The 13,086-nt window shown below is 38.6% G+C and overlaps 1 protein-coding gene across 1 annotated transcript in view; it reads right to left on the bottom strand.

The window, feature by feature from the left end:
- Positions 1 to 13,086, bottom strand: part of LOC128661698 (V-type proton ATPase subunit C 1-like) — a 183,087-nt gene that overhangs the window by 124,960 nt on the left and 45,041 nt on the right. The gene's annotated exons all lie outside the window — the stretch shown is intronic.

The raw sequence follows: 13,086 nt of genomic DNA, 5'->3' as shown, positions 1-13,086 counted from the left end.
AGGGGGTCCTGACCCATAACTTTAGAAGCACTGGTATAGAGCCTCCTACACTAAATATTCAAATCGCCTCTGTGTGTGGGGACTACCTGATACACATCTCTTATTTAATGGACACAGAGGCTTTTTTACATCAGATAATAAAGGTACAAATTCCCAAATCCAGAATTTCAAAATCCAAACTTATTTTGAAATCCAAACTTTTTAACTAATATTTTGTTTTAAATAAAATTATATTAAAAAATTCTATTTACCCCACCTGTAAGTCACAATCTTCTCTGCCTGTGTCTTTGGTTTGAGATTTTGTTCTAAAATGCAAATACGTTTCTGATTACAGTATAGTACCATCTCTCTAAGGGTGCTATGTATACAAAAGTGTTAAAAATTATATAAAACTATGTGTAGGTTGCATGTACAGGTAGCCCTCAGTTTACGCCGGGGTTAGGTTCCAGGAGGAATGGAATCGAAACTGTTGTAAAATGAAACCCAGTTTATAATGTAAGTCAATGGGAAGTGAGGGAGTTAGGTTCCAGGCCACTCTCAAAATTGACATAAGTAACACCTAATACATTATTTTTAAAGCTTTGAAATGAAGACTTTAAATGCTAAACACCATTATAAACCTAATAATATAGATTGTATCATCATCAAACTAAATTTAATGAACAAAAACCATTTGCTAACAGCACCTAATTAAATAATCACACAACAGACTGCATCATCATCAAACTAAGTTTAATGAACAAAAACGTTTTTTTACTTGCATTTTTCTGCAATCAGTTCTCTGTATTGTTAGCATTTTAGATAATATTGGGTATGCACCTATTCTATGCATTTCAATCTGCAGTGATTAATAAGCAGTTAGGCACCCTCACCTCAAGCTGCTGGACAGGAAGATAATAGGGAAGTGCCTGCTAAATTTTGCTCGATAGATCTGGTCTGATCTGTGTACACAGATCAATTTCAGGCTGTTAAGTTGCATAACTTTGCAGCAAAACAAGCTGACAGCTCCACCTACTGGCTATTTTAATTAGTGCACTTTGCTTTCCAACGCTTTTCAATAGCAGTCACATGACATGAAAGAAATGAATTTATCAGGTAAGTTCTTACATAAATTATGTTTTTTTTCAATTAGCAAGAGTCCATGAGCTAGTGACGTATGGGATATACATTCCTACCAGGAGGGGCAAAGTTTCCCAAACCTCAAAATGCCTATAAATACACCCCTCACCACACCCACAATTCAGTTTAACGAATAGCCAAGAAGTGGGGTGATAAAGTGCGAAAGCATATAAAATAAGGAATTGGAATAATTGTGCTTTATACAAAAATCATAACCACCACAAAAAAAGGGCGGGCCTCATGGACTCTTGCTAATATGAAAGAAATGAATTTATCAGGTAAGTTCTTACATAAATTATGTTTTCTTTCATGTAATTAGCAAGAGTCCATGAGCTAGTGACGTATGGGATAATGATTACCCAAGATGTGGATCTTTCCACACAAGAGTCACTAGAGAGGGAGGGATAAAATAAAGACAGCCAATTCCTGCTGAAAATAATCCACACCCAAAATAAAGTTTAATGAAAAACATAAGCAGAAGATTCAAACTGAAACCGCTGCCTGAAGTACTTTTCTACCAAAAACTGCTTCAGAAGAAGAAAATACATCAAAATGGTAGAATTTAGTAAAAGTATGCAAAGAGGACCAAGTTGCTGCTTTGCAAATCTGATCAATCGAAGCTTCATTCCTAAACGCCCAGGAAGTAGAAACTGACCTAGTAGAATGAGCTGTAATCCTCTGAGGCGGAGTTTTACCCGACTCAACATAGGCAAGATGAATTAAAGATTTCAACCAAGATGCCAAAGAAATGGCAGAAGCTTTCTGGCCTTTTCTAGAACCGGAAAAGATAACAAATAGACTAGAAGTCTTACGGAAAGACTTAGTAGCTTCAACATAATATTTCAAAGCTCTAACAACATCCAAAGAATGCAACGATTTCTCCTTAGAATTCTTAGGATTAGGACATAACGAAGGAACCACAATTTCTCTACTAATGTTGTTGGAATTCACAACTTTAGGTAAAAAAATCAAAAGAAGTTCGCAACACCGCCTTATCCTGATGAAAAATCAGAAAAGGAGACTCACAAGAAAGAGCAGATAATTCAGAAACTCTTCTGGCAGAAGAGATTGCCAAAAGGAACAAAACTTTCCAAGAAAGTAATTTAATGTCCAATGAATGCATAGGTTCAAACGGAGGAGCTTGAAGAGCCCCCAGAACCAAATTCAAACTCCAAGGAGGAGAAATTGACTTAATGACAGGTTTTATACGAACCAAAGCTTGTACAAAACAATGAATATCAGGAAGAATAGCAATCTTTCTGTGAAAAAGAACAGAAAGAGCAGAGATTTGACCTTTCAAGGAACTTGCGGACAAACCCTTATCTAAACCATCCTGAAGAAACTGTAAAATTCTCGGTATTCTAAAAGAATGCCAAGAAAAATGATGAGAAAGACACCAAGAAATATAATTCTTCCAGACTCTATAATATATCTCTCTAGATACAGATTTACGCGCCTGTAACATAGTATTAATCACAGAGTCAGAGAAACCTCTTTGACCAAGAATCAAGCGTTCAATCTCCATACCTTTAAATTTAAGGATTTCAGATCCTGATGGAAAAAAGGACCTTGCGACAGAAGGTCTGGTCTTAACGGAAGAGTCCACGGTTGGCAAGAGGCCATCCGGACCAGATCCGCATACCAAAACCTGTGAGGCCATGCCGGAGCTACCAGCAGAACAAACGAGCATTCCTTCAGAATCTTGGAGATTACTCTTGGAAGAAGAACTAGAGGCGGAAAGATATAGGCAGGATGATACTTCCAAGGAAGTGATAATGCATCCACTGCCTCCGCCTGAGGATCCCGGGATCTGGACAGATATCTGGGAAGTTTCTTGTTTAGATGAGACGCCATCAGATCTATTTCTGGAAGTTCCCACATTTGAACAATCTGAAGAAATACCTCTGGGTGAAGAGACCATTCGCCCGGATGCAACGTTTGGCGACTGAGATAATCCGCTTCCCAATTGTCTATACCTGGGATATGAACCGCAGAGATTAGACAGGAGCTGGATTCCGCCCAAACCAGAATTCGAGATACTTCTTTCATAGCCAGAGGACTGTGAGTCCCTCCTTGATGATTGATGTATGCCACAGTTGTGACATTGTCTGTCTGAAAACAAATGAACGATTCTCTCTTCAGAAGAGGCCAAAACTGAAGAGCTCTGAAAATTGCACGAAGTTCCAAAATATTGATCGGTAATCTCACCTCCTGAGATTCCCAAACTCCTTGTGCCGTCAGAGATCCCCACACAGCTCCCCAACCCGTGAGACTTGCATCTGTTGAAATTACAGTCCAGGTCGGAAGCACAAAAGAAGCCCCCTGAATTAAACGATGGTGATCTGTCCACCACGTTAGAGAGTGTCGTACAATCGGTTTTAAAGATATTATTTGAGATATCTTTGTGTAATCCTTGCACCATTGATTCAGCATACAGAGCTGAAGAGGTCTCATGTGAAAACGAGCAAAGGGGATCGCGTCCGATGCAGCAGTCATAAGACCTAGAATTTCCATGCATAAGGCTACCGAAGGGAATGATTGTGACTGAAGGTTTCGACAAGCTGAAATCAATTTTAGACGTCTCTTGTCTGTTAAAGACAGAGTCATGGACACTGAATCTATCTGGAAACCCAGAAATGTCACCCTTGTCTGAGGAATCAATGAACTTTTTGGTAAATTGATCCTCCAACCATGATCTTGAAGAAACAACACAAGTCGATTCGTATGAGATTCTGCTAAATGTAAAAAGACTGAGCAAGTACCAAGATATTGTCCAAATAAGGAAATACCACAATACCCTGTTCTCTGATTACAGACAGAAGGGCACCGAGAACCTTTGAAAAAATTCTTGGAGCTGTAGCTAGGCCAAACGGCAGAGCCACAAACTGGTAATGCTTGTCCAGAAAAGAGAATCTCAGGAACTGATAATGATCTGGATGAATCGGAATATGCAGATATGCATCCTGTAAATCTATTGTGGACATATAATGCCCTTGCTGAACAAAAGGCAAGATAGTCCTTACAGTTACCATTTTGAATGTTGGTATCCTTACATAACGATTCAATATTTTTAGATCCAGAACTGGTCTGAAGGAATTCTCCTTCTTTGGTACAATGAAGAGATTTGAATAAAACCCCATCCCCTGTTCTGGAACTGGAACTGGCATAATTACTCCAGCCAACTCTAGATCTGAAACACAATTCAGAAATGCTTGAGCTTTCACTGGATTTACTGGGACACGGGAAAGAAAAAATCTCTTTGCAGGAGGTCTCATCTTGAAACCAATTCTGTACCCTTCTGAAACAATGTTCTGAATCCAAAGATTGTGAACAGAATTGAACCAAATTTCTTTGAAAAAACGTAACCTGCCCCCTACCAGTTGAGCTGGAATGAGGGCCGCACCTTCATGTGGACTTAGAAGCAGGCTTTGCCTTTCTAGCAGGCTTGGATTTATTCCAGACTGGAGATGGTTTCCAAACTGAAACTGCTCCTGAGGATGAAGGATCAGGCTTTTGTTCTTTGTTGAAACGAAAGGAACGAAAACGATTATTAGCCCTGTTTTTACCCTTAGATTTTTTATCCTGTGGTAAAAAAGTTCCTTTCCCACCAGTAACAGTTGAGATAATAGAATCCAACTGAGAACCAAATAATTTGTTACCCTGGAAAGAAATGGAAAGTAGAGTTGATTTAGAAGCCATATCAGCATTCCAAGTCTTAAGCCATAAAGCTCTTCTAGCTAAAATAGCTAGAGACATAAACCTGACATCAACTCTAATAATATCAAAAATGGCATCACAGATAAAATTATTAGCATGCTGAAGAAGAAGAATAATATTATGAGAATCATGATCTGTTACTTGTTGCGCTAAAGTTTCCAACCAAAAAGTTGAAGCTGCAGCAACATCAGCCAATGATATAGCAGGTCTAAGAAGATTACCTGAACACAGATAAGCTTTTCTTAGAAAGGATTCAATTTTCCTATCTAAAGGATCCTTAAACGAAGTACCATCTGACGTAGGAATAGTAGTACGTTTAGCAAGGGTAGAAATAGCCCCATCAACTCTAGGGATTTTGTCCCAAAATTCTAATCTGTCAGACGGCACAGGATATAATTGCTTAAAACGTTTAGAAGGAGTAAATTAATTACCCAATTTATCCCATTCTTTGGAAATTACTTCAGAAATAGCATTAGGAACAGGAAAAACTTCTGGAATAACCACAGGAGATTTAAATACCTTATCTAAACGTTTAGAATTAGTATCAAGAGGACCAGAATCCTCTATTTCTAAAGCAATTAGTACTTCTTTAAGTAAAGAACGAATAAATTCCATTTTAAATAAATATGAAGATTTATCAGCATCAACCTCTGAGACAGAATCCTCTGAACCAGAAGAATCATCAGAATCAGAATGATGATGTTCATTTAAAAATTCATCTGTAGGGAGAGAAGTTTTAAAAGATTTTTTAGGTTTACTAGAAGGAGAAATAACAGACATAGCCTTCTTGATGGATTCAGAAACAAAATCTCTTATGTTATCAGGAACATTCTGCACCTTAGATGTTGAAGGAACTGCAACAGGCAATGGTACTTTACTAAAGGAAATATTATCTGCATTAACAAGTTTGTCATGACAATTAATACAAACAACAGCCGGAGGAATAGCTACCAAAAGTTTACAGCAGATACACTTAGCTTTGGTAGGTCCAGCACTAGACAGCGATTTTCCTGAAGTATCTTCTGACTCAGATGCAACGTGAGACATCTTGCAATATGTAAGAGAAAAAACAACATATAAAGCAAAATTGATCAAATTCCTTAAATGACAGTTTCAGGAATGGGAAAAAATGCCAAAGAACAAGCTTCTAGCAACCAGAAGCAATGAAAAATGAGATTTAAATAATGTGGAGACAAAAGCGACGCCCATATTTTTTTAGCGCCAATAAGACGCCCACATTATTTGGCGCCTAAATGCTTTTGGCGCCAAAAATTACGCCACTTCCGGAACGCCGACATTTTTGGCGCAAAATAACGTCAAAAAATGACGCGACTTCCGGCGACACGTATGACGCCGGAAACGGAAAAGATTTTTTGCGCCAAAAAAGTCCGCGCCAAGAATGATGCAATAAAATTAAGCATTTTCAGCCCCCGCGAGCCTAACAGCCAACAGGGAAAAAAAGAGTAAAATTTTTGAAGGTAAGAAAAAATGATTAATTCAGATGCATTATCCCAAATATGAAACTGACTGTCTGAAAATAAGGAATGTTGAACATTATGAGTCAAGGCAAATAAATGTTTGAATACATATATTTAAAACTTTATAAACAAAGTGCCCAACCATAGCTTAGAGTGTCACAGAAAATAAGATTTACTTACCCCAGGACACTCATCTACATGTTTGTAGAAAGCCAAACCAGTACTGAAACGAGAATCAGCAGAGGTAATGGTATATAAATAAGAGTATATCGTCGATCTGCAAAGGGAGGTAAGAGATGAATCTCTACGACCGATAACAGAGAACCTATGAAATAGACCCCGTAGAAGGAGATCACTGCATTCAAATAGGCAATACTCTCCTCACATCCCTCTGACATTCACTGCACGCTGAGAGGAAAACCGGGCTCCAACTTGCTGCGGAGCGCATATCAACGTAGAATCTAGAACAAACTTACTTCACCACCTCCATAGGAGGCAAAGTCTGTAAAACTGAATTGTGGGTGTGGTGAGGGGTGTATTTATAGGCATTTTGAGGTTTGGGAAACTTTGCCCCTCCTGGTAGGAATGTATATCCCATACGTCACTAGCTCATGGACTCTTGCTAATTACATGAAAGAAAGGTTGTTATTCTGAAACGGCGCAAATTGAACCGGCGTAAACCGAGGGCCACCTGTATTAGCTGTATTATGACATGTAAATATTACTTAAATTACATAAGATATTGTCTTGGTTCCATCCCCTTACCAAACTGTCCCATTTTAAAGATGCAAACATAAAAATATTCCAAAATCCAAACTATTCCAAAATCCAAGCCTTTTCCAGTCCCACGCATTTTGGATAAAAGGTTTTCTACCTGTACCAGAAATGTTCATGTTAATATTGTATTGCATATATGTAAACATGTATCTAATAAATCACATCATAGATGTAAACATACAGAATACAAAAAGGCTTTTCAATATATATTTCAACATATCTTAATTTCAGAAGTACAAGGTTCAACTTTCAGGGAGGAGAAATAGGTCTTACAACTGGCTCAATTCTAAATAACGCCTTGACAAAAGTCTGAACATCAGGAAGTTTAACCAATTCTTATGAAAAAAAAAACAACAACAAAAAAAACAGATAAAGCAGAAATCTGACCTTTCAAGGAACTAGCCGATAAACCCGGATTATGGCCATCCTGTAATAACTGAATTATTCTAGGGATCTGGAAGCAACACCAAGAGAACCCTTTAGAAGGGCACCACACAAAATATGCTTTCCAAATCTTGTAGTAAATCCCGAGTTACAGGTTTCCTTGCCTGTATCAGAGTATCAATCACAGAATTTGAAAATCCTCTGTCTCAAAACTAGGCATTCAACCTTGAGAGCCTGATGGAAAAAGAGGACATTATGACAACAGGTCTTGTCTCAGAGGAAGAAGCCACGGAAGAATGAGGACATCTGCACTAGATACACATACCATGTCCTGTGGGGCCAGGCTGGAGTAATTAATATTACTGATGCTGACTCCAGTTTGATCTGAGCAATGACTCAAAGAAGAACAAAAAATGGGGGAAATAGGTATGCTAGAGGAAACTCATGAACATACCAAGGCATCTACCATGTGAGCCCTTGGATCGCTTGACCTTGCACAATACTTTGGAAGTTTGTGAATTAAGTGGTAAGCCATCAGAGCAATGTCTGGCAGGCCCCATTTAATCACTAATTGATTGGATATGTCCTGATGGAGAGACCATTCTTCTGGATAAACCGATTGATAGCTGAGGTAATCCTTCTAGTTGTTGACACCTGGTATGTGAATCGCTAACAGGGAGCGCTTATATCTCTATGCACAGGACAGACTGAGACACTTCCTGCATGGCCATCACCACTGTCGTGACGTCCGACTGGAAACTGATAAACTTTTCCTCCTTCAATAAGGGTCAGGCCTGTAGAATTCAGTTCCAGAATGTTTATTAGTTAACTTGCCTCTTAAGGAGATCAAACTCCTTGCGCTTTCGAGAATTCAAGACTGCCCCCCAGCCTAACAGACCAGCATTCACTGTTACAATGGACCATGATGGAAGAAGAAAAACAGCCCCAAGGGTCACAGAGGGACTTTGTGTCCACCAAAAGAGATATTGTCTGATGGATGAATCCAGTGCGATTTGTTGCTCCAAATGCAGATAATTCTTTGACCACTGACTGAGCATGGATACTTGAAGGGGACGCAAGTGAAAGGCGGCAAAAGGAACAGCATCTGAAGCAGATACCATAAGACCCACCACCTCCATGCACTGAGCTACAGATGGCATGCTCTATGAAGTTTTAACTTGTGTGGTTCTGTCAAACGATTAAGGACTGAATCTATTATGACTCCTAGAAATGCTACTATTGTAGCAGGATATAATGAATGAGCTTTTTGGGAACATTGACTTTCCAACCATGGTCTGGGAGGAATAATGGAAGCTTGCGAGTATCATGGCTATTGACAGGGAAGAAGCTTGCGCCAGTATGTCGTCCAGATATGGTGCAATTGAAATACAACAAGATCTGATCACCGCTAACAGAGTGCCCAGCACCTTTGTAAAGATGAGTGGAACTGTAGCTAGACCAAAAGGAAAAAACACAAACTGGTAGTGCAAACCTCAGGAACTGATAGTGATCCTTGTGGATGGGAATATGCAAATACACATCCTTGAGGTCTATAGTATTCATAAACTGACCCTGTTGAATTAAAGGGACAGTCAAGTCCCAAAAAAAAAAAAAACTTTCATGATTCAAATAGGGCATGTAATTTTAAACAACTTTCCAATTTACTTTTATCACCATTTTTGCTTTGTACTCTTGGTATTCTTAGTTGACAGCTAAACCTAGGCGTTTCATATGCTAATTTCTTAGACCTTGAAGGCAGCCTCTAATCTGAACCAGCTTTTGACCACTAGAGGGCAATAGTTCATGTGTTTCATATAGATAACATTTAGCTCACGCACGTGAAGTTACCTAGGAGTGAGCACTGATTGGCTAAAATGCAAGTCTGTCAAAAGAACTGAAATAAGGTGGCAGTTTGCAGAGGCTTAGATATAAAGTAAAGAGGTATAGAGGTAAAACGTGTATTATTATAACTGTGTTGCTTATGCAAAACTGGGGAATGGGTAATAAAGGGATTATCTATCTTTTTGAACAACAAAAAATCTGGTGTTGACTTTCCCGTTAAGAGCAGGATAGTGCGAATGGTGTCCATCTTGAAAGTGGGAACCCTAAAAAATATTCTTTAAATTCAAGACAGGTCTTAACTCCCTTCCTTCTTTGGAGACACAGGTACTGGGATAAAGCCTATCCTGTAACCCTGTAAAATGATATTTCGAACCCAGGGGTCCTGGACTGACCTGAAAAAAGACTGGTTAGGGGGCCTCACATTCATGATGATTTGGTGGTGGTGTTGGACTTCTTGGATTGCTTGTTCTTTGCCCATGAAGAACCAGGCTTCCAGGCCGACTTAGAGGGCTCAGGTTTCTGTGAAAAGGAAGACTCCTGATGAGCGAAAGGAACAAAAACTTATTTTGGATTTTTTATCCTGAAGAAGAAAGGTTCCTTTCCCATCAGTAACTATCTTAATAATGGAGTCCAAGTCGAAACCAAATCTTCCCCTGAAAGGAAAGTCATCCGACTATTTTTGACATTGATCTTGATAATGTCCATCACAGCATCACACATAAATGCTTGAGCCATTTTAAGGGCCTTAATGCAATTTTACAAATCTTCGGTAGAAGCATTGTCCACTACTATTTTGGCTAGGGAGTTACACCATAGTGTTCTGGCTGCAGCCACATAGGTGAGAGAGACTGCTGGTCTAAGTAAAAGACCTGTTTAAAAAAAGTTTCCTTAAGAAAGGCTCCAATTTGCGGTCCATCTCTAAAATGAAGTGCTATCCTCCATAAGGATAGTCTTACATTTGGCGAGAGTGGAAATAGCTCCATCAACCTTAGGAATCGTCTCCCACACTTCCACATTCTCTGTTCTGGAATGGAGTACATTTCCTAAATTTGGTGGAAGGAGCAAAAAAGGCACAGTTGGCTTTTTCCGTTCCTTGGCAATATAGTCAGAGACTAAATCAAGGATCTGAAAAACCTGTGGAATGTTTAGTAGAGCTTTGAAAACAATATTTAACCGATTATCAGGTTTGTTTTTAGCAGGCTTTTCCTCAGAAATTTCTGAAAGAGTCTTTGAAACCTCCTGAAAGAAGTTATAGAAGATATGCTCCACCTTAAATCTAAAGGTGTTGCCATATTCAGGATCAGGAACAGGTTCCTGATCATCTGATGACACTTCCACATCAGAACTAGAATTGTTTGCATCCTCAGAGTCAGAGCTCTGCAAGAATTTGGGGTTGAGGGGGAAGGATTTTGCACATTAACCTAATGAGACTGAGATAAATCCCCAGAATCCCCAGATTAAAGGGACACTGAACCCAAATTTTTTCTTTCATGATTCAGATAGAGCATGCAATTTTAAGCAACTTTCTAATTTACTCCTATTATCATTTTTTCTTCATTCTCTTGCTAACTTTATTTGAAAAGAAGGCATCTAAGCTTTTTTTGGTTCAGACCTCTGGAAAGCACTTTTTTATTGGTGGATGAATTTTTCCACCAATCAGCATGGACAACTCAGTTGTTCACCAAAAATGGGCCGGCACCTAAACTTATATTCTTGCATTTCAAATAAAGATACCAAAAGAATGAAGACAATTTGATAATAGGAGTAAATTAGAAAGTTGCTTAAAATGTCATGCTCTATCTGAATCACAAAAGAAAATATTTGGGTTCACTGTCTCTTTAACGCTTAGTTGGTTTGGGAATCGCTGCCAAATAATCTGTCATAATTTTGTACATGCTATTTTTAAATTCAGAAGTAAAATCAGTAGAATCCCCCCAAGTGACAAGTATTGGGCAAATTTCCCTCTGAGAACTGAATGGTTGCGGCTGGTTTGAACGCAAAATCTGAGGTACAGAAAACTCACAGATTTGATTGACCTGGCATGCTGGAACAGATTTGCAAAATATATATCTATATCTATATATATCAGAAACGGACACCTCTATAGCGATATCAGTGGGGACAGAGTCATTATGTTCCATTGTTTTATTTATAATAAAGTATGCAATGACACCCTATATAAGAATAAGTACAGAGAAAACCTGGTAGAGAACCTACACCACTATGAAAACACTCCCTCAGACACTTGAAATGATAGAGCATGACAATTTAGACAACTTTACAATTTACTTCCATGATCAATTTTGCTTAGTTTTCTTGGTATCCTTTGATAAAGGCTGATCTTAGGTGAGCTCAGGAGTGTGCACGTCTTAAAGTGAATGTCAAGTTTGATGAATCAGTGCACGGTTTTTAAAAACCCTATTAAAGACAGGGGCACTTTCATTCATCAAACTTTACATTTCACTCATTTGTTAAAATACTTACCTTTTAATATTGAAAAATAATTGCAGTAAAAAGGTTGTTAATTTGTTTTAAAAATGTTAAGACTTACCTGCTGTATTAATCTATAGCAACACAACAGAAATATATTGTAATTACAAGATGTTTACTGTCCCTTTAAACGTCACCAATGCAACAACAAGCTTATGTTCTTCTTTGCAGCTGGTGGATATACAATGAGATGGTGAGAAATATAGATGCTTGTATTTGACTCTTAGACCAACACAGTAGCATTTTATGTCTATAGAAAAGGGCTGAACAAATAACCCAACACCAAGTCTTGTTTTATTGCAGCTTCAGCTGCCTCTGTAAACCTTGAATAACCTTTAAAATGATACAGTATATTCTAGATGATCACTACGCTGCATTCACACAAATGATTTCTTAAATCAGCTCCCTTTCATATTGATTACACTTATTGTGCTGCAGCAGGTTTGTAACACAATGAGACTGTGATAGGCAGCTGAAATTACAAATGAATGCCCTGACAGGAGCAGGGGGGTGGGCTAATGACACATGTAACCCACGGACATCAATAGCAATGCTAAAATTCTATGGGGATACTGCAAGTACAATGTGAGCACTTCCCAACCTCCTGCATGGGCAACACCACATTGTTGTCTCTAGTTGTTGGGGCAAGTAGTACACCGACACTGAGATTTTCATGTGACTCATTTGGGAACAAAAATCTAATAAAACAATTGCTCTATAATCAATTGCAATCTAGAATTGTGCTGCCATGACAACGGGGTTATAATTCAGCTGTATTTGATGGTTTCATGACCTGGCCCTAGTTCATGCTAAGGCTTAAGGACTGCTTTAAACACATAGATTTGCAGAGTCTAGAATGGTCCTTTTAACCCCCATAAAGTAGTAAAATACACAAGTAAAGTATTTTTTGGGAGCCTCAGAGAACTGCCGATGTTAAGCAGAAACTGCTGTTAAGTCAATCAGCAATGCTAGTCACATGACCCAGTTGTGCTACTAGCACTGCCGATTGGCTCAGTGGCAGATTCCGCTTGGAACCAGCAGTTCTCTGTGGCCCGTGTGGTACTTTATAAACTAATAGATTTGCGATAGCGCTAACATTATATGCTCTAACAAACAAGAGCGTGTCATTTTTTTTCATTATAACGACCCTTTGAGCTAAGACTCTAAAGCTCTCTGGTCTGTTGAGACTTTGTAAGATGGTTCATCAGAATTATTGTTTTATTGTTGTTGTTTTAAAAGCAATTTTTACCTTGGGAACTGTGCATCTCATTAAGAGTTC

This window comes from Bombina bombina, chromosome 5 (genome assembly GCF_027579735.1).
Source record: "Bombina bombina isolate aBomBom1 chromosome 5, aBomBom1.pri, whole genome shotgun sequence".
In the NCBI taxonomy this organism is placed as follows: Eukaryota; Metazoa; Chordata; class Amphibia; order Anura; family Bombinatoridae; genus Bombina; species Bombina bombina.
This window is presented reverse-complemented; position numbering and strand designations above follow the sequence as displayed.